The 23092-nt window shown below is 40.5% G+C and overlaps 1 long non-coding RNA gene across 1 annotated transcript in view; it reads left to right on the top strand.

The window, feature by feature from the left end:
• Positions 1-22257: 22257 nt before the first annotated feature.
• LOC140508917 (uncharacterized) overlaps positions 22258-23092 on the top strand; it is a 38317-nt gene continuing 37482 nt past the window's right edge. Inside the window, exon 1 of the long non-coding RNA XR_011968529.1 lies at positions 22258-22516. This is a non-coding gene — a long non-coding RNA (uncharacterized lncRNA). The remainder of the gene's footprint in view (positions 22517-23092) is intronic.

The following is a 23092-nucleotide window of genomic DNA, read 5'->3' on the forward strand; positions in this document are numbered from 1 at the left end:
ATACTATCCTCAATTCTCCATCCCTTGTCCCCTTTATCTCAAGCATGCCTTACTAAAACCCCACTCCTAGATTATTCCCACCATCCACTGCTTTTACTGCTATTCCTTTGTTGCTGAATGAAGCTGGAAGATATCATGAAACTTTAGACTGGGTCCACTACAAATTTATGTTATCTAATATCATCTGGGCTCTCACGACAGCAAGGTATTCATTATAAGGATAGGGTCAATTGAGTAAATCAATCATATCATCTCCACTCCACCCAAAATAAGTGATTAAATGCTGTATTCCAATGCCTTAGATGAGTCTAAATTCATCTGAGTCTAAATGCATCTAGATTGAATCAAAGCAATTAGAGGCATTCCAGTTAGATGACTCTAATGAGCCATTAGATGAACTGGAGTAAAGGAGCAGAGGTAGGCTTTTGGAGGAATATTTGGTACCAAATGTTTTATTATTCCACCTTAGTAAATACCCCTTTTTAAAAGCTAATTGTACTTCCTTTTCCATTTGTCCAATTATCCTTTTTAAGGAGCTGTTCTCTTCAGTGAATTCTTTTTTCATATTTTTAAAATCAGTGGCCAGTTTTTCTTCTATTTCTCTCATTTGGGTTTTAAAATCCTTCCTGAGCTCTTCCAAGAAGGCTCTTTGTGCTTCAGGCCAGTTCATATTCCCTTCTGAAGTTTCAGATGGGAGTACAGTCTCAATGCTGACCTCTTTGGTATTTGTGATTTGGTCCTTGTCCCCATAGAAAGATTTTATGGTCTTTTCTTTTCTGCTTTGCTTCTTACTCATGATAATAACCCTTTTCTTGGCTTTTAAAGTAGATCTCTGCATCTGTGGCACAAGAAGTTCTGTCCCACAGTTCTTGTGCCTAAAACTTGAGATTTTGTGTGTTGTGGCCTCTGGTTCTTTCAGCTAGAGGCTAAAATGCTGCAGTTTACCTGGCGCTGAGCTGGCAGGTGTTTGAAAGCAGAGGCCAGGTGAGGTCTTTTTGGGTTTCCCCGAAGTTACCCTGGAGCTAGCTCGTTAAGTGTGGGGGAGGGGTAGTTTGGACGCTGGAAGTCTCCTCTGCTGAGCTCGAGCATAGGCAAACTCATCTGTCTGCACTATTGTCTTCCTGATTCCCCTGGGGTGCTGAGGCACACCTGGGGTCCTGGTGTTGGCTGTTGCTGGCTTCACCCCCCCTAGGGCTCAGGATCTTCTCCCAGTTTGTTGAGGTGGGACTGTCTGGGACAGTGATCCTGCACTGGTCGCCTTCTGTCACAGCAAGAGGAACCCTCCTCAGCAATGCTTCTAGCCTCACAGGCTGAGAGTCTGTTTACTCCTTCTGCTGCTCCCACTGTTCCAGGGATTTTCCCAGAGAGATATTCTCTGGGCTCATCAAGGTCAACAAGGGGAGCGAGATAACAATTACTGATCACTCCACCATCTTGGCTCTCTAAAAGATAATTGGCTAATTAAACAACTGATAATCTAGAAGCTGTAGAAAACCAGAAAAAATTCCCAACCCCTTAGATCTATTTCCTAGAATACTGAAGGGATGTCATAGCTGAGCTCTGGGCACCTGATTCATCAGTTCAAGTGGGAGTTGGGGTGGTCACCTCAGAGTATGAGCTCACCTCCTCCCTAATCAAGTCACTACTTCTCCTTCTTTGCAGTGGAAGTTTCATGCTTTTTCATCTTTGCTTCTGCCTCCTATTACCCACCCTCTCAGCTGAGGCCCACACCTCATATTTCACAGAAAAAAACAGACCATATTCTAAGAACTCTCTCTTCTCCTGACCTCATCACATGTACCTCAGACCCCATCGTCTTCTTCACTCCTGTTTCGGATGAAGAGATGGATCTTCCTCTTGCCTAGGCAAACCACTCTACATGTTCCCTGGATCCCAGTCCCTGCCATCTTCTCCAGATCACTGCCCCTACTATCATTCCCACTCTCTCTTATCTTCAGTCTATCCTGTTACTTCTGGTTCCTTCCTTGTCTGCAAAATGCCCACATTTCCCCCATATTTAAAATGCACTTGATCCTACCATCCATGGTAGCTATTACCCTATATTTCTCTTCCCCTTTGTGATAAACTTCTTTTAAAAAAATACTGTGTACTCCATGCCTCCACTTCCTCTCCTCTGACACTATTCTAAACCCTGTACAATCTAGTTTCTAACCTCATAATTCAACTGAAACTGCTTTGTACAAAGTTGCCAGTGATCTCTTAATTTCCAAATGTAATGATTTTTTTTGGTCCTCATCCTGCTTGACCTCTCTGTAACTTTTCACTGTGCTGATCACCCTCTCTTCCTGGCTACTCTTTTCTCTCTGGGTTTTTGTGATACCTCTTATTTGTGTCACCACATCATCTCAGCTTCCTTTGCTAATTCCTATGTCATGTCTGCTAACTTGGGGTGTCTCCCAAGGCTCTCTCCTGAGCCTTCTTCTCTTTTCATTCTATACCATCTCGCTTGGTGATCTCACCAGCTCTCATGGGTTCAATTATTATCTCTTTGTAGATGATTCCCAGATCCATCTGTCTCTCTATCCTTCCCTCCACGCACGTACATACACACATAACACATACATACATACATATATATATATACATTTACTCATGTATATTCACAGAGTTTTAGTTTTTACCCTGAATAGATGTCCCATAAAGATCTCAAAATCAATAAGTCCAAAACAGAACTCATATTTCCAACTTCCCTATATCTCCATTCCATGTCTTTTCACTTACTGTACCCCTTGCCTAGAATGCTGTCCCTGCTCATTTCTGCCTCCTGGTTTCCTGCAAGACTCAAATTTCACCTTCTTTAAGAGGTCTTCCTCAATACTCCTTACTATTGCATTCCCTCCAAGATTACCTTCCATTCTGTTTATGTGTGTGTGTGTGTGTGTATCTTATATGTACAATTTTGTGTATATTGCCTCTGCATTAGAATATGAGCTCCAGGACTCTATTTTTGTTGTACTCCCAACACTTGGCACAGAATCTTTCGTATTGTAAGCACTTAATTAATGCTTATTAACTAACTGACATATTACTCTTAAGGGTACCACCATCTTCCTGGTCACCTTAGCCCTCAACCTAGGGATGATCCTTAGTTTATCATTCTTACCCATCCCACATAGCCAATCCATGGCCAAATATTGTCATTTCTACTGTCACAACAGCTCTTATATTTCCCCCTCTTTCCATTCACATTGATATCACCCTATTTCAGGCTCTTATCTCCTTTTACCTGAACTGTTACAATATATTTCTTTAATTTAAAAAAATTCTATATATAAACACCAAAAACAGAACAAATCCACACACATAATGGAGCACGAAAATAGGATTCCATATGAAATGGGGAATTTCCACTTCATACCACTTGCTTTTTTTTAAAAAGCAATGCATTCTATATTACTTTCAAAACTGACCTACTTGTCTATACTTCCTTCATACCTTCCTTCTATTCTGTGCATTTTAAAAAATGTTAACAGTGACCCTCTTTTTTTGACATCACTATTGATAACCCATCTTCCCCATTCCCTCTTATTAAAAACAAAAGAAAGGGGGACAAAAAGCTATCATAACAAATCAACATATTCAAGCAAAATGATTTTATACAGTGTTCATGCCCAAAAATGTTTATCTCTGCTCTTTGTGTCCAGCCTCTTTATCAGGAAGTAGCTAACATACTTTATTAAAATTCCTTTGGAGATAAGGTTAGTCTCCAAATTGCTTTCCTTATAAATAGTGCTGCTATTCATTTACAAATTATTTTCTTGGTTCTGCTCACTTCTTTCTACATCAGTTCATACTACACACTATTCTCTGAAATAGTCTCTTTTATAACTTCTTATGGTGCAATAATATTCCATTGTATTCATATACCACCATTTGTTCAGATATTCCTTCAATTTATTAAGAGACAACCTGAGGCACTCTCTTAGATTCTAGTTCTTTGTTTTTCTTTTTTTCCTCCTTTTTAGTCCCTTCTTCAAGGACTAAAGTTTTTTTAAAATTTGTGATTATTCCCTCTCCAGTATTACTCTCCCTCTAAACCCACTCTACTTATCCACACATTTTTTCCCTGTTGAGTTTGGTATTTTTCTACACCAAACTCTGTGTGTATGTGTGTGTGCATATGTACACACACACAACGCTCTTTTGACCATTTTAGACAAGAGTGAGCTTCATCTGATTACTACTCTTTCACCCCTTCCTCCATTTTATATACTTTTCTTCTCATATGACCTAATTATGAACAATAAAGCATTTTTAACCTTCCCTTCTCTTTCCTAAAAGCCTTAGAACCAATCTGTTCTGTTTCTCTTATTTAACTCCCTCAATTTTCTTTGAATACATTAAAGTTCTCAAGGACACTTGTTTCTTCTCCCTCCATTAGAATGCTAACATCACATCATCATGTTACATTATTATATAGCTCTTACCTTTGTAGGTTTTTCTGGACTCTTGTGTTTGTATTTCAAAGTTCCTACTCAGTCCTGGGCCTTTCATCAGAAATACTTGAAAGTCTTCTATTCTGTTAAAGATTTGTCTTTTTCCTTGTAGGATTATACTCAACTTATAAAGGTAAGTTATTCTTGATTGTAAGCCTAGCTCTTCTGCATTTTAAAATATTTTATTCCAGGATCTCCTCTTATTTATTGTAGAAGTTACTAGGTCTTGTATGATCCCAACTATAGAATTTAGTGCTTGAACTGCTACTTTCGTAATCCTTGCAGTATTTTTTCTTTAATGTGGGAGTTGTGAGTTTTTGCTAGAACAGTCCTAGAACATTTTGTTTTGGGATTTCTTTCAGCTTTTGTTCAGTGGATTTTTTCTATCAGCTTTGCCCTCTGGTAAAAATAGATCTGAGAAGTTTTCATTTATGATGTCTTGAATTATTTTATCCAGATTTTTAAATCATGGTTTTCAGGGAACTCAGTGATTCTTAAATTATTTTTCCTTGACCTGCTTTCCAGATCAGGTTTTGTTTTGTTGTTTTAAATATCACATACCTTACATTTTCTTCTATGTTTTTAGTCTTAATTTTGTTCTAACATACCTTGTAGTCTTAGGGAGTCATTGATTTCTATTTGGTCTATTTCACTTTTTTGGGAGTCCAATTCTTGGGTAAAGTTTACAACTATTTCTTCTGAGCTACTTAATGTCCATCCAATTCTTTTCTCTGGAGCTTTTATTTCATCACTTATCCCTTCATTTATTCTAGATATTCATGGAATCCTTATGGAAAAATATTTTTTTCTTTTGAGTTTCCATTTATAGTTGTTATGGAATTACTTTTTCCGTCTTTGGGAGGATTTCTAGATTTGTAGTATTTTTAGATAGTAGTGTTTTCTTTGATTTGCTCTCTCTTCAGCATTAGTTTCTGAATTAGGGTTTTGTGCTAGCATCAAGCCAAGCCCCCTGATTCACTTTGGTGTCAACTGGTTGTCTTTACTTGGTTTCTTCTTAAATCTCCTGAATTCTTTTGTTCACCTCTATGCTCTGGAGTTAGCCCCAACTTGGATCTTTGAGGTTTGGTGCTCTTGTATCTCAGAACAAAGTATTGAGGAGGAAACAGGGTTAGGAGAGCAAGAATTATCTTTCTTTGCATCTTTAGTGCTTAGCACAGTACATTGCACAGAGTAAATCCTTAATAAACATTCTATTTGTCTTTCTTATCTCTCTATCAATCTTATCTCACTATCTAATTTCCATATTTTATCTATCACCTCTTATTTAGCTGTCTAGCACCTAATTTGTCTATCTAATCGACCGTCTATCATCAATATATCTTATCTATAAATCATCTATCTAGCGTATCTATCATCTATCTATATTACCTAACATCTATCTCTCTTTTCCATACCATTTTACTTTTTTTTCTTAAGGAAGAGGAGAGCTTACCCTTGTTGATTAATCTCTAATTAGCATGGCTAGCAGTTCTGATTGTGCGCGTAGGCAGCTTGTTTTACATTTCATCACAGGCTTAGACTTTCTCTCTACAAACTTGCCTGCCAAATTTTAGAAGGAAGAAAATAACAACAATCTCATATCATTTGTATTTATTAATGAAAATAGCTTACATTTTTATAACACTTTCACTTGCATTATCTCATTTGATCCTCGAAAAAAAAGATAGAAAGAGTAGCAAAGCTCTATCAAGCCAGAATAGTGAATAGATGAAAGAAAGCTGGATTTGGAGTCAATAAAAAAGCTGATTAAGCCCTTTCTGTATGCCAAGCACTGTGCTAAGTGCTGGGGATATCATGAAAGGAAAATAATGATAGTCCCTGCTCTCAAGGAGTTTACAGTCTAATGGGGGAGACAAGATGAAAATCACTATGAAGAAACTATAGACAGGGGATTCAGAAGAGACTTGCTATAGAAGGTGGGGTTTTAGCTGGGACCTGAAAAATCCAGGGAAGCCAGAAATTAGAGATGAAAAAGGAGAGAATTCCTAGCATGGGGAACAACCAATGAAAATACCCATCGTCAAGAGATGGAGTATCTTGTTCAAAGAACAGCAAGGAGAACAATGTTACTAGATCAGAGAACTTGGAGAGGAAGAGAAGGAGGGGTGTAAGGCATAAGACAAAAAAGATTAAGGGGCATGTTATAAAGGGCTTTGTACACCCAACATCAGATTTTACATTTGTTGAATAAGGGGAGATTGAGTAGGAATTTATTGAGTAGGAGTGCCATGGTCAGACTTGCATTGTAGGAAAATCACTTAGACAGTTGAGTTGGAGGGAGGATGGGCTGGAGTAGGGACAGACCCTTGAGGCAGGGAGATCCACCAACAAGCTATTACAATAGTCCAGGTGATAAGGGCCCGCACCTGGGTGGTGACAGTATCAGAGAAAAAAAGGAAGCATATAGGGAAGATGTTATGAAGGTAAAATCAATAGGGCCTGGCAACAAATTGGATACGAGGGTGAGAGAGAGTAAGGATTCTATGAACCAGGAAGACTTGAGTTCAAATCCTGCCTCAGATACTTGATAATTGTAACACTTAAACTCTCTAAATCTCAGGTTCCTCTTTTGCAAAACAGTGATAATAATAGCCGGAGTACCTTTTTCACAGTAGTATGGTAAGGCTCTATCTAATAAGGTACTCTGAATAATTTCAAGCATTATGGAAGTGTCTATTATTATTATTTTATAGCTAAGGAAACAAATTCAGAGAGATCAAATGACATCATCCATTTAATAAGTGGCATAAAATTGTAAATAAGTTAAGTTGGGACTCAAACTCAGATCTTTTGACTCTCAAACTCCTTGCTCCTTCTGCCATACACTAGTTTCCCCTCATTCCTTTTTTTGCTATTACATACTCAGGTGTTTGGGTGCTGTGTACAATGGAACTGAAAGACACGATAGTTGCCCTCAAAAAGCACTTATAGTCTAAAAGACAAGATTGGCAAGGGGTGGTGATGGGTTTTGTGAGGGCAGAGACTGCTTTGTTTTTTCTCTTTTCATTCCCAGAGCTTTCCACAAAGGAAGTGCTTAATAAACCCTTGAACTGAATTTTACAGATATAAGAGAGTTGGGTAGAAGTAGCACATGAGCACACATATGCCTTCTTACAGATTAAGAAAAAGAAGAGGGGGAAGCTTGGAAAAATATCAAGGGAATGTAGACTTCATGACAGATGACTTGACCCTCTTGGCCGAACTCCCATCACCACTACCATGGAATTTCCTTGTAGTTTTACCACTAAGATGTAAGACACTGAACAAGGTCAACTAAGCAGCTGGACGTGTAACCCTTACAATACTAGTGACCTTGTTGAATTTTTCCTACTCCTTTTTAAGGACCCTGAGTTTTAGGTGATGTCTTGTGCTTAGCATTAATAGCAACAGATACTAATGTCATAGATTGCAGATGAGGAACCTGAAGCCCAGAGTTTAAGTCCTTGCCTTGTCCAAGGTCAGACAGATAGGAAGGAGTAGAGTTGGGATTCTAATCCCTGCACCATGGCCCTGAACATAAGGCATTTGCTTCTTTATTCATTCACTCAAACAATAAATATTTTTTAAGTTGAAATTTTTTTGAGTTCAATACATATCAATTGAGCAATTCCTGTGTGCATAACATGTATTTAGGACACAAAAATGGGGCTCTTAAACAGGATGTTTTTGTGATTTCTTTGGGTTTTTTTCGGAGGTGACTGAAAATAGTATTAATCTTAATATAGGTTCTGTGTTAATATAGGTTCTGTGGTATTAACCTTAATATAGGCTCTGGGCTTCACTCTGTTAGGAGAAGAAGGAGGCAATAGCATTTAGCAGGGAGGCAGTCAGTAGTTTTCTGGGAATGTTTGGCTGAAAAACTGTCACCCAGTTAGGCAGTGATAGCTAGTCCTGAAATCTGTCCTCATCAACAACCAGTTTGACCATAAGTGACAAATTTTGGCCTATATCAGTTTCCATGGACCAGATGTTTGCAACAGCAATGAAACATGGCTGAGGGAGCCAAGTATCACGTCTCCATGAATCTCTATTCTTAATCAGGTTTGAAGGGAAGTTGGAAGAGGGCACTAGGGTTGTGGGAAAGGTTATGACCCATAATTTAGCCAGCAACAATTTTCCCAGGTGAGTAGTAAAGATGCTCAGTTAATTTCCCTCATTCTCCTCAGAGAAGAGTGGGCTGGCCAAAGAGGTTTGTGTGTTGGTAAAGTTTTTGTATTTATTTGCAAAGTATGAGTTATTAGACACACATATGAACAGGTGCGACTATAAGCGCTCCTTCCCTAAATCCTACTCAGATGCCTCTCTCTAGGGGAAGCGGGTGGGGTTGGGATTGGTGGAAAGGGAGGGGGAGAAAAGTCTGGCATTTGGATTCTTGCTGAGGCTATGCCCCCAAAAAGCAGACTCTGGCATATTCTGCCAAGCTGCTGAGACTTGAGGATGGGTCAGACGGTAAGTCTTCATGTCTATAGTCCAAGGACCAGCCTCACTCAGGTTTTTAAAATGTATTTTTACATGCATTTATAATCTGTCTCTCCCATCACAAATATGTACAGTCCAGCAAAACAAATTTTCACATTGACCATGCTTAAAAATGTATGTCTCTCTTTGTATTGTAGGGTCATTCTTTTTCTTTCTTTGGCATGAAATGAATAGTATGGTTCATCATTAGTTCTCTGGTCAAGTGGTTTGTCTTTGCACTAATCAGAGTTCTCACATTTTTCTCTATAATGTCATGTAAATTAGCCATGTAAATTACTTCTCTCTACATCAGTCAGTTCATAGAAGTTCTCCATTTTCCTTTGAACTGTAATATTTCATTACATTCACATATCATAATTTGTTTAGACATTTTCTGAGAAGACAGTCCCTATTTTCTAATTATGGGTCTCTAAAAAAATTCACCAGATGCTCATCACCCATTTGGCTTTGGGATGGTTTAGCCACAACTCTTTTAGAAAATATTAATATCCTTTTTTTTACATTGCTTGAATTTTCTCTTGAAAAGAAATTCATGATCCTGTGAGACAGATTACTATTAGTCCCATTTTGCAAATGAGCAAACTGAGACTCAGAGAAATTATTTGTCCAGGAAAATCAAACAGCCAAGGAATGTCTGAAGCAGGATCTGGACACAAATCTCTGATTCCATGTCCAGGACTCTGTCCAGTTGGCCACCACACTGCCTAGGTGATATTTGATCTTGTCCTCTGCTTTTTGAAGGAAGCAGACGGTTGATAATTATATTTGATTGCAGTGAATTTTGTTTATAATTTTTAAAAGTCTACCATCTCTGACAAAAGAAAAAATAAAAAACAATAATAGATCAAAAATGAAGATAAATTTGGTAAGGATGTAGGAAGGATTAGTGGACACCTTGCAAAATTCACAGCAGATGTTGACTACTACTATGTTTCTTGGAGCTGCTCAAAAGTTAGAAGCAGATACATTAGCATGTTCTCATTATAGAGGAAGGTATAGATCTGAGCATGTATGTGTATATATATATATGTGTGTGTGTGTGTAATCCCATGTGTTATAGGGGAGAGAATCATTAGATTTCTTCATCATAGCTTTGACTCTTCCTATGAGAAAGGCTGAGCCCTGGCAGGCGGCTGTCACCCACACTCCCTGTGGGATTGACTAGAGTCTGCTGCGTGGGCCCAAAATGGTAAACTGTTTCTGCTGATGATGGCTTGTTGTGGTTCAGGTATATGAAGGGAAACAAACCACCTCCCCATGTTCTTGGACTTCCATGATGGGAGAAAGAGGTCTGGTGCCAAAGGGCAGATTGCAGAGAGGGACCATATTGTCACCTAAAATAATATAAGTACAGAGGGGATAATAGAAAAATACACATCTGACCATAGCTGTAGAAATTCCCCTTTGAAATTAGTTTCCAAAAAAAAAAGTCTGAAGTGTGAAAAAGAAAGAATCTGATTAAAAATAGCAATAAGATTAAGTCCTTTGAACCAGAAATGTACTACTTTTTTCCTTTCCTCATTTTTATACAAATAGCCATTGTCTCGGGTCACTGGGACTGAAGGAAAAGGCCCAAATAATCAATGAGTCTGGAGTTGAGAGATGACTGTCTCAGGAACTGCCATATAGAGAAGTAGGTTGCTCATTTCTCTACATTACCTTCTTTTCCCAGATACATCAACCATCCAAATATCTGCAATTCCATAGTTTGGAAGACACCTTACACTGAAATAGATTCCAATCCTATATAGTCTTTGAAAGTTACTATGGCCAAAATATATATTAAATGTAACCAAACTGGTATTGAGCCTCTCAGATAGTAGCTTATTCTAGTCCTTAGACAACAGGCATAGAACACACTTGGTCAGACTTAAAGCTTTTCTAGACCTACTAGAATTTGTGCTTCACTGGCAGAGCTTTCCAGAATCCAGTGTCACCTCCAAGACTAGATGAGCCCAACTCTGTCTCTGCCTAGCAAGGGACTCCAGCTCCTGCCCTTGGAACCCCTGCATTCTTGACTGGGGAGAGTTCTCCATATCTAACTGAGGCCAGATACAGTACCCTGCTTTCCAACCATCTTCATGCCTTGCCTCTGTTGCCTCCCTTTCTTCCTCTATCTCTGGGAGTCGTCATCACATTAGCACTGCCATTTCTGGAAAGGACATGTCATTAATTGTCTAATGGCTCCACTCACCATCCCTGTGACTCCTTGGATCAAGACCCATTCTCTGGCCACTATTTCCTTATGTGTGTTGAATTTTCTCCTGATAGATTTTAAGCTTCTTGAGTGCAGGAATCATTTCCCTTTTTCCTTTGTATTTCCGGCATAGTACCCTTAGCAAAGTAAGTGCTTCATAAGTGCTTGTTAAGCCTCTTTTAACCTTGATGTCATGAATATTTATAACAATAACATTTATGCAGGATTTTAAGATTTACAAAGGCCTTTCCCAAGACAATCCTATGACATTCTAATTATTATTGTTATCACAACTCTAAATAATTATTATTATTATTCTAACTCTAAAGATGAAGAAACTGAGGCACTAAGAGATAAAGTAATTTGCTTAGCGAGTAAGCATCAAAACGAGGTCTCCTAGTGCCACATCAGTCTGCTTTCCAGCAAATAGTGTGTCACCATATGCTTTTTCACCAAGAATGTTCCACCAAAAGAGAAGACAAAGTGATTGCAATTTATTATATCTTATCCACTATCCCTCCCGAAGGAAGGCAAACTGAGCATTGTAGAAAAGGTTAGAAGCCAGGAGATAGATTAATGGACTTGGTAAAGATTTTTGCAAGATCATTGTCCTATCCCCTTCTTAGATGAAAGAAATAATGTAGGGTAAAGTCTAGCCCCGCTATGTGCCATTCAGTGCAGTGGGATACTCTAATACGTTTCAAAGTCTAGGTTTTCTTCACCAATTTGTGACCAAGAAGGTAGAAGGAAGAAAGGTTGATATCTTGGTGGAGGGAGGAAAAAACAACAGCTGGAATAGCTCTGCTTATGTATTTTCTGAGGAATGGGAAGGGTAGATGGAAAGATAGCTAGGTCATTTAGTAGCTTATGAATGGCAAGGGAAATATCCTTATACTGCATCTTGGCAAGTTTACACAGAGTAATGGAGTTGAAGACAGCAAGAATTGTATATATAACAATAACTACATATATGTATACATATGTGTGTGATTATACATATAACACAAACTGTATGTATAGGTACATATGTTAAATATCTATATGTTCACAAACACCTCTATAATAACTATATACTATAACTATGTACAAACTACATATATAATAGCCATATATACACATATAAAACTATACACACACATTTGCCTCTATAACATAAATCTGTTTCCGTTATGTGACTACAGTGCAAATCCTTTAACTTTTCTGAGCTTGAGTACTCTCATGTAAAACATGGGGAAAATCATGCCTGTAGTATCTACTGCGTATGGTTGTTGGACAACTTAAATGAGTCGATGTATATAAACACACTTTAATTATTAAATAATAATAAATTTAAATAATTAAAAGTAAATAATGAAGTATTGCATACTTTAATAATAATTATTCATAATTAATAATGGTTAATTAATAATAGCTAGCATTTACATAGTGCTATAAGATTTACAAACAGCTTTACGAATATTATCTCAATCAGTCCTCACAATAATCCTGTGAGGTAGACACTATTATTATCCTCTTTTTAAAGTTGAGGACACTAAGACAGGCCTAGACTCAGTGACCTGCCCAAGGTCACACTAACAAGTGTTTGAGACCAGATTTGAACATAGATTTTGCTGACTTGTAGGCCTAACGTTCTATCCATCGTACCATCTGCCTGTCTTTAGAGCGCTATACATATATTGTTATTATTATGCTACTTTGTGGTTCAAAGAAAATCTTTCTTCACAACAGTTCTCTGAGAATGTAAAAGTCTGGGAGCCACTGGCCCTGGCTCCTACTCACAAATGACACCCCTGTTTGGGGGTCTGGTGAGATATGGGTTAACCACGGCTAATAAACAAGAACTGGGAGGCTGCATCTAAGGGTTTATAGTGAGACAGAGCTCAGGCTTCTGACAGCCCAGCTGGCCTGGGCCTCCCCAGGTTACCTCGATAAATTCTCACACAAAAGGAGAAATTTACTTCCGGTCGACTCAGTTTGGATAGTGCAAACTTTATAGCATAGCTAAGTGTGAACCCAGCCTTTGAACTGTCTTGTTTATATTTTCCTGGAACAATGTAGGTCTGGACTGGTGGTCATGAAATAAAATCAGTCTCCTGAACAGCCCCGTGACCTCCCCACCAGCAAAAGACCTATTTTTAGACTTTGCCCTTTGGCATTAGGCTTCATCTGCTAGCAGTCATAAAGGGTTTCGGGATGTGTAACTAGCTAGTAGTTATACTGTGTAGGATGTCTGAATCCTACCCCAGCCCCTTGTTCTCCTTGCCCACTCTTAACTTGATTTCCTGCCTTCTTGTTAATATCAACCATTCTCCCTACCTTTTCTTTTTCCTTCACTTATGATTTTTCTGCATCTCATGTCAGCACTACATAGAAAACTGACTTAAGTGTCTAACTGGACCTCAGATAGAAGATCCTAGTGCCCATGATGAAAGTTTGGAATGGTAGCTCCAATAGTCCATTTAGTTTTTCTATATGTCTTTGGGTCCGATTGAGGGCAAGATGGAACTCAATATACCCAGAAAAATATGACAATCCAGTAAAGATAAAGGGCTAGTGTGATACCATCAAAACGTTGTCACTTAATCCTCCTAAGGACTCAATATTTCACACAATGTGAAAAACACTGGATTTAGAGCCAGAAGGACTTGGGTTCCAGTTCCGATTTTGAGAGCACAAAATTCTGAGTCAGGAAAGCCCAAATTTGAATACCTCAGACACTTTCTAGCTGCGTGATCCTGGGCTAGTCATGTCACCTCTGTCAGCCTCAGTTCCCTCATCTGTAATATGAAGGGGTTGGATTAGATGAGCTTCCTTCCCGAAATCACTCTGGGCTCTGATTGGCAAGCCTTCTCTTACCCAGATCCAGGATTCCATCTCACTTCCCAGCCATCTGGCCCCCAAGCTGCCATAAGTATACCCTTCCTTTCCATCTTCCCTTTATGTACTGTCTACCCTTCCAACTCCTTCCACCCAACCCCATTAGAATGTAAGGTCTTGCTTATATTTTAATCCGTAGAGTTTAGTATAGTGCCTGGAACATAGTAAGTGCTTAATAAATTATTAACCTACCTACTTACCTATCTATGTATCTATCTGCCTATATCTCTCAGCTATCTATCTATCTGTCCGTCTATCTATCTATCTGTCTGTCTGTCTATTTATCTGTTTGACTATGTGTCTCTATATCTGTCTATCTTTTTGTATCTATCTATTTATCTACAGCTATCTATGTTCCAGCATTAGATACTATACAGCAAAATATAAGCAATGATGGTCATTATCAATCCAGTCTTATAGACAAGGAAACTGAGAGATCAGCAAGTCAAGTGATTTAGATGGCTACACGTGGAGTTCACTGCAGACGCCTGACTACTCTTCATGTGGCCTCTGGGACAGACACCCCTGCCCTGGCTCTGGGGAACACATACTAGCACTGATCACCTCTGTTTGTGGCTTGAGTTTTGGAATTAGCGCTGGTGCTGCTGCTGGTAGAGGGACGAGTTGGGAGAATCTGTTTCTCATATTTTACTTTATCTCCTCTTTCCTCTGCCTTGCCCTGATGAGTTTATGTGGACATCTCTCATTTGGGTGAATATTTAGCAGAGTCCCTTTGTGGAAGAGAAGAGGAAATGGGGAACCACTCACTCACCCAGGCCTTGTCTCCTGAAGGAGGGTTTGAAGGGAGGGACTGAGCAGTTGGTGGGTGTGAAGCAGATGGGCAGCGTATGAGTTCAAACTCTAGGTCATTTAGCTCCTCACCTTCACTGGCCCTATTGCTCTACAACTGCCCTCAATCCTCCCCTGGCTGGGCCAAGACAAAGAACTCTCTCTGAGTATTTCCTGAGTCAAGGCACTCTTTGCAGAAACAACTGCTCTGTGTCTTGCATCGACCCTGGGAGCTTCTACTCACCACACTGCAATGACCACGGGAGTCTTTGTGGGTATCAAAGTATATTAACACAAGAGACAACTGGGAAGAAGAGGAGTGGCAAAAGAGGAAAAACCAGTGCTGACCAGAGTGCCACCAGCCAGGCAGGAGAGAGGAGGTGAAGGGAAAACTGGTTAATTCACCAAAACTAGAAAAGAATGGCAATGCGGAGCTGGTCATTCTGGGAAAATGGCCAAGAGAATTGAAGTCAGCCTATGGCTTCCCTTCTCAATCAACTCCAGCGGCTTCCTATTGCCTTTAGGATAAAATATAATCTGTTTAGCTTTTAAAACCCTTCACAACCTTTCACCAGTCTATCTTTCCAAGCTCACTAGACATTTGTCCCCTTCCTGTTGTCTGCCATCCAGCCAACGTGGCTTTCCTTCTCTGTTCTTAAACGTGACACTCTGTGTTCCATCTCTTTACCTTTCCACTGGCCATTCCTCACTCCTCATTACCTCTTTCTTGTAGAGTCTTTTTCTTCAAGATATAACTTAAACATCATCCTCCTCTCCTGACCTCCCCAAATGCTAGTACCCTCTGTCCCAAACCACCTTGGACTTACTTAACTACTTGGCATATTTTTGTGTCTAGTTTCTTTAGATTTCTGCTATATATATTTTTTACATGTATTTGTAATCACCCCCATTAGAATGTAAGTTCGTTGAGATCTTACAAGGATTTTTTTCATTCTTGTATTTAGATCTCTAGCACCCAGCATTTATATCCCAAGCTTAGCACAGAATAGGTGCTTAATGTATGTTGAAGGACTGATCATGTCATATGTGTTGTCACATCTCCTTCAGCCTCAACACAATTGTGGTTACTTACATACTAGGCCTTTTATTGTTGAATAAATTACTTGCCTGGCCAGGGCTAAAGCCCAGCCTGGGAAGACCTATCAAGTAACCAGCTAAAAATATTTCTAATAATATTTCTAAAAATATTTAGGTCATTTTAAACCAACTATGTAGAGTGGGGCCTTGGGATAGAAAAGCATGAAGTCTGGGAGAATTCTTATGTATGTTGACATTAGGATCATAGGATCATTGTTCTAAGAGACAGCCGTCTAGACCAACCTTATCATTTTATAGTTGAGGAAACTGAGGTTTTGGGAGTTAAGGCTTACCTAAATTGGAACAGGTAAGCAAGCATCAGAGATAGGGATTTGAGCCTGGAAGAGGCTTTTTAGATCAACTAGTTGAACCTCCTTATTTTACAAAAGAAGAAACTAAAAGCCCATAGAAATTAAATGCCTTGTCTGAGATCATACAGAAAGGTTGTGGCAAATCATGGCCCAGAATTCAAATCCTCTGAGTTCCAGCCCAGGACACTTACCTTTACAACATCATATCAGTTGAAAAATCAAGCTGGATACAAATGGCTGTACAGAATTAGCCTCTTTTTGTAATTCATAATTATGTCCATAATTCGGAGGATGTCTAAGGGCCCTTCCTGCTCAGTATTCAGCTTGTCTTGATGTGGTTCTTCTGGGTATAAATGAAGGGCTGAGCTATCTGTCTACTTTCACCTGAACCTTAGGCCAGGAGCTGTGGCCTGAGTTATAGACTCATTCCTTCAAGAAAAGAGACTCTCCACTGCTTTGTTCCTTTCCAGAGAAAACAAGAGTGAGTCAGGGCAAACAGTTCTTGGAAACAAAATATTAGCATCTCCTGTGGAAGGGAGAAAATGATACCTCTCTCTATGTTGGGGTTCAGTATTTACTGAGGATACCATCTGCATGAAAACATAGCTAGCCATCTATCACTGTGGTTAGTGGCGGGCTAAAGGGTGCAGCCTCTTCTGGGAAGGACGCTGGCAAATATGTTTTTTTGTCAAGTTTATAACTAAGAGATAAAGTAAAGCTGCTTTTCTAAGTCTTAGAGGCCTTGACCCCATCTGGTAGCCACCCCTCCCCACTATCTCTTGCACGCCCCCAGCTATTGACCATGTTAGCCCAGAACAAAGACTCCCAACATCCATCCAATGGGATTGAAGGAGGGTCCTCTAAGCCTCCACTAGCCCTGCCATTTCTTCCAACCCCTACTGCCCTCTAGTGGCCTCAAGGTGGAACTGACCTCTCTGAGGATCTCCCCTGGGGCCTACAGCAAGAAGCCTTTCACTAAAATGGTGTGTGACTGAACATGAGTGTATCTGAACTTGTGTGCAGATCAGTGTGTGTGTGAGTGGCCTGCTTGCTTGTGAGTGTGTATTAGAAGTGTGTGCTTGTGAGTGTATGGATTGGATGTGGTGAAGTGTATGCAGTGTGTACATTTGAAGTGTGGACACTGTGAATACTGATTGTGTGTGTTGTGTGTAACTTATGTTTTCAGGGTAGGTTGAGGGACAGTCCTACTCATTCTCCTTCCAGAATTTCAGCGAAGTGAGTTCAATCAGTCGGCCAGCGTTTATTAAGCTCTTACTGTTTGCCCGGTATCTTGTCTCTTGGGTTGCACCGTCAGGGGGCGTCTTTCTGATGTCTCATCTCAGTCTTTTCTGAAACATAGAAAAGCAATTTCCATTCCCATGAGAAAATCCTAGGTTATCCGTCAGCCCTGGTGGGGAGAAGAGAAGGGAGTAAAAATCCGTACAGCTTATATAGCCAAGCACTATGCAAGGATCCCTTGATTCTTAGAACGGTATTTTCTCATTTTATTCTCTACCCTGAGAAGTAACTGCTCTTATTATCCTCATTTTACAGTTGAGGAAACAGGCAGACAGAGATAAAGTGACTTGCCCAGAGTCACACAGCTAGTAAGTGTCTGAGATCAGATTTGAACTCAGGTCTTTCTGATTCCCACACCCTGTCCACAGTACCAGCGAGCTGCCCTAGTAACGGTTGTAGGAATTGTAGTCACAACTTTCAGGGGAAGTGTTGGGATTATGGGAGTAGCACTTGCTATGGCCAGGAAGGTTTTCCATTCTTCAGCACAGGTTAGGCCAGTTCTTGATTAAAGAGTTGGATGGGATAAGAGTCAGAGCCAGTACAGTTAAGTTAATTTCCAGCAGTTACATATGATTAAATCCATCCACTTCTCCCCATCTCCTGTCTATGTGTAATGTTCCTGAAAATGATCTCACTGGAGTGTGTTTTGGTTCCCTTTTTCTTCCTTAGAACTGTCTCTTTCTATAAGTTCACTGCTAATTGGTGTGCCTACCCCCAGACAACCTTTCCATCAGCCTGGGCAGTGAGCAGCCTGTGACGGCCATCTCACGTTGGTCCTGTCTAGCAGTCCTCTTCCTAAACAGGAGGTGGATACAGGCACAGGGTAGGAACTAAAAAGGGCTAATAGTCAGTAACTACACAAGCTTCCCACTGGGCAAGGCACAACCTTGCTGAAACCTCCAAAATAACGTACTCTGTTCTGGTTTGGAGTAGTGAGTAAGGGCAGCAGGAAATGTACTCTCAAACCTCATACATGTGGATTTTAGGGGCCTTGGGGGAACATCTAGTCCAACCCTCTTACTTACTGAGGAAACTGAGGCCCAGAGAGGTGACACTATTTCCCCTAAATCACATTAGTGTAATGGGCATCTGTATACACAGACCCCACAAAGCTTGCTTGACTGATAAAAATACTTCATGTGGAGGGATACCATCCAGGGCATTGCATTTTTGCCCTGCTGTTGCTACGCTAGTACATAGCAGAACTGGGGTTTAAGCCTAGAACTTCAGTCTCTAAATCTACGACTCAGACCACATTTCCCCCTCCATCCTTCTCCACCATATAGTTATGTGAATTCATTGGCACACAATCAGACATCTACCCCCACATCTCCTTCTGTGTAAAAGTCCTCCTCATCACTATCTTTACAGAGATATCTCTTTACTTTGAAACTCCAAGCCCTACTCCTGTCGTCCACAAAGGATACCCTCAAACATTCCACCAGAGTGGGCCACCAGAGGTCTCTGCTACAGAGGCAGAGGAAAAAGAAACCAGGTTCAGCAATGACAAACCAGAGACAGAGGGTGACTGAGGGTCCATGAGAAAGGAAGCCTAACTCCTCTTGGTGCTCTGACACTGAAGCTGTTTTTCAGCTTCCTGCCCTGTATCTTTGGCAACAGCCTCTTTGGAATAGGATGGCCAATTTAGCGGGGCCCCCATCTGGGCAAACGATCTTTCACTAGGGCTACTGTATGGAGACACCTGGGTACACCAGGGCAGCTCTTGCCCGATGTCCCATCCTGTTGTTTTTCCTTTTTACCCAAAGTGCTGGGCTGGTGATTTGAAAATCACAGGGTCTGATATGCATTGTTTTGCACTGAATTCAGATGACATTTCTTTAATGTCAAAAGATAGTCCCTACCGGTTTCCTCCTAGTACCCTTTCAGGGTGTTGAAGATGGGGCTATCCATCAAGAACTAGTCTTCTTCCTTACCTCCCCACCCCACTCCGACAGGGGGTTTGTAGTGGTGGGAAGTGGTGGAGAGGTGGTTTGGGACACAGGAAGATACCACAGGCTGTGCTCTGTGCCCACAATCTCCACTTCGTGAGAGGGAAGGAAATTCTTAGTCTAGTCAGCCTCAACCAGCACCCCTCCCCCTTTTTAACCATAACAATTAGGATCTAAGAGCTCAAGACAAATGATTCCTCATGGGTTTTGAGGACAAGGGGAACCAGGGAAGGACCACTTTTGGAGATAACGAGTGGGATAAAATGAAATGTAAGATAATAAGCCAATTTTAGGGGCCTTCAAGAGTCCAGAGTCACTACTGGCTAAACAGCCCCCATGTCTCTGAGAAGGATTTATTATGGCCAAGAAAATATAATGTACTAAATGTAAGGAAAACTGGCCTTTAGTCCCAGCTGTATCACCAGTGCATTGTGTAACCTTATACAAGTTATATCACTTCTTTGGTCCTCAGTTTCCTCATTTACAAAATAAAGGAATTAGACAAAGTGATCCGTAAGGCCCCTTATAGATCTCACAGATTAAGTTTAAGAAAGATTCTGCGTTCCCCTCCATGCACCTGGTACTTAATAGTCAACAAATATTTATTAAGCCCTTACTATGTGCCAAGCACTGTGCAAGGCATTAGAATAAAAAGGCAAAAGCAAAAATAGCTTTTTCCCCCAAGGCGCTTATAATCAACTAGAAACCTTCACCAAGGATCACTTCATTTTGCATTCTAACAAAGAAAAAAAGGGGTCTCATTTAAAAATTTTCTTGTGGCCCCCAAATTTAAGTAGACCTCATGTAATATTACAGCCGGACTGAAAAAGACAGTGAATGAGCTAAACTAGCTCCCATCCACCCAGACGCCTTACTGCTGCTCAATCATCTCCCTCATCAATCCCTCCTTACTTCCAAATTCTCCCCTGTTCCCTGCCCACGATTGGGTATAGGGGTATAGAGGAGAGTTTACTGGGGAAATAGTGGGATAGACACTAAAAATAATCAATGCCGTTTGTCTCCAGGTTTCCGTGAATATAGAAATAACTTCCTAATTCTTGGTGAAAATACGTGAGAAAGTAAAGAGCAGAAGAGAAAACAGGGAAAGAGAAGGTGGAGGCCTTGATGGGTTGACCAAGAGGATATTCAGAGTGGAAAGATGGAAGTCAAGCCCTCAGACAAAGAAACATGTGAAGCCTAGCTAGGACAATCCCCACTGTCTATGATGCAGGCCTCAGGCCCTCCCAGGTGGGTATCATTGACTTCATGCCAAGGCAACGGAAAGAGAAGGCAAGAGCCCCAAAACAGAGAGGAGAAGATGAGTAAGAGGCCCAGCTGATGCAAATATTGACATAACCATTACCAGGGCGAATAAAACTCCCATTTGTGTTATGCAAGTGCTATATTCTTTGAATACTTCTGTCTTGAGGAATTCTTTATTTCACCATAGAAGAAAAATGTTTTCATATTCTCTCCCGCCGCTCAGACCCAGAACCCAGCGAGGCCCTGTGCCCTTGAGAGCCATAATATTATTTGTTAACATTTTTATGATGCCAAATGGTCTGTGTGAGAATGGGCGCCATTCTTTAGCTGGGAAACCATATGGCACGGCGAGTAATAAATAAGGTATTGTGATAGTTAATGAACCTAATTGCCAGCAAAGGCTTTAATACAAAGACTGTGCTGCTGAGAATTTAGCACTACATTAGAGATGCAGCAGAGCTCCCCTGACTTCTGAGGCTTAATTTAAGTTCTATATTGCAAACTCCAGAAAATAATTCCAAACCCTCCTGCTGGAAAAGCAACCTGCTGGTAGACTGTGATTATACCGAATTACTAAAATCGCAATCAATTTTATACACACAGTTAACCCTTAGTAGGAAGGGCTCCCGGAGAGGTGAGGGGATCAGATCTGGTTAAAACTCAAAACTCAACCTGTGGCTCGTGGTAGGACAAAGCATTTGGACCTGGAAAGAGGTGTACAAAAACAGACCAACCAAATAGGTTGGTGCCAAGGAGAGATGGGCCCTGGATCACAGATTTAGAGCTGGAAGTACATTTAGAAGTGAGTTAGTCCAACCCCCTTAGCTGACAGATGAGGAAACTGAGGTTAAGTAATTGAGAAGTTAAATGACTGAGGAAACTGGGTGTCATAGTGGATGGAGAGCTAGGTCTAGAGTCAGGAAGACCTAAATGCAAATCTGACTTGAGATGCTTACTTAGCTATATGACCATGGGAAAGTCACTTAATCACTGTTTGCCTCAGTTTCCTCACCTGTAAAGGGATAATAATAGCACCTACCTTCCAGGATTAGTGTGAGGATCAGGTGAGATAACATTTATGAGTGTTTAGAACAATACTTGGGATATAGTAGGTGCCCTATAGATGCTTATTTCCTTCCTTATTCAAGGTCACATAGGTAATGAATGGCAGAGCTGGGATCTGAACCAAAGATTCCCTCCTAAATCTAGTGCTCTCTCCCTTATTATGTAAAGAGCAGAATCCTGCCTGGAGCCTGGTTGGGCTCTCTCTTGGTTCAAACAAGACTCTAAGCTAGAGGAACAGCCTGAAGACAGAATGTTGGGCCTTGGCTCAGACCATCTCACCACTCCAAGAAGAAGCAAAAGCTGAACAGTTGTCACTTTTATTCCATAAGTCAAGGTTATTAACTAGAGAAGATCAAATTGTGGCAGCCAAATAACCTTGCACTGTGTAAAATGTAAATGCTGAACAGCTGGTGTTAAACTTTCAGTGGTGTTGGATTGAAAAGGGTCCCTGTGTGGGAGGGATGCCTTGTGGGGAGGAGGGGAAGGTGGGAAGGGCGCTGGGATTGTTAGCGTTTGAAAAACTCCTATGGGATGGGATGAGTCCTTACTGGCCTTCTAGAGGGCCTCAGGGCCCAGGAGAATCAATCAATATTTATTAAGCACCTACTATGTGCCAGGCACTGTGATACAAAAAGAGGCAAAAGACAGTCCTTGCCTTCAAACAACTTACAATCTTATCGGGGAGAAAGCATGCAAACAAATAAATATCAGGTAAGCTATATACAGGATAAATAGGAAATAATTAACAGAGGGAAGGCACTAGAATTAAAAGGGATTGGGGAAGATTTTCAAGAAAAGATGGGATTTTTTTCGGGACTTAAAAGGAGGAGATGGAGGTCAGTAGACAAAAGTTGAGGAAGGAGAACATCCTAAGCATGGGGAGAAGTCCTTGAGGCAGATAGATGGTGCCTCAGTTCTTTAGGCTACACTAGGAAAACGTGTGTGTGTGTGTGTGTGTGTGTGTGTAAATGGACTGAAGGCTCTGCTCCGTTCCAAAGACACCCCCTCTTCTTCACACGATGATGATCCCCAGAAAGAATAGATTCACAATCTCCCATAAACTAGGTAGCCCTCAGAGCTCCTCTTTTCCAGGGATCAATCGATAGAGAGTTATTCATTTTTACTGTGACCCTCTCCAAAACCATTAAGTTTTCTGAATCTCAGTTTCCTTATCTGTAAAATAGAAATAACAGTACTTGTACTACCAAGCTCACAATGCTGTTGGTTTAGAAGTTGTAAAATGACATGTGTGAATATATATATATACACATACATACACACATAGAC

This window comes from Notamacropus eugenii, chromosome 5 (assembly GCF_028372415.1).
Source record: "Notamacropus eugenii isolate mMacEug1 chromosome 5, mMacEug1.pri_v2, whole genome shotgun sequence".
Lineage (NCBI taxonomy): Eukaryota > Metazoa > Chordata > Mammalia > Diprotodontia > Macropodidae > Notamacropus > Notamacropus eugenii.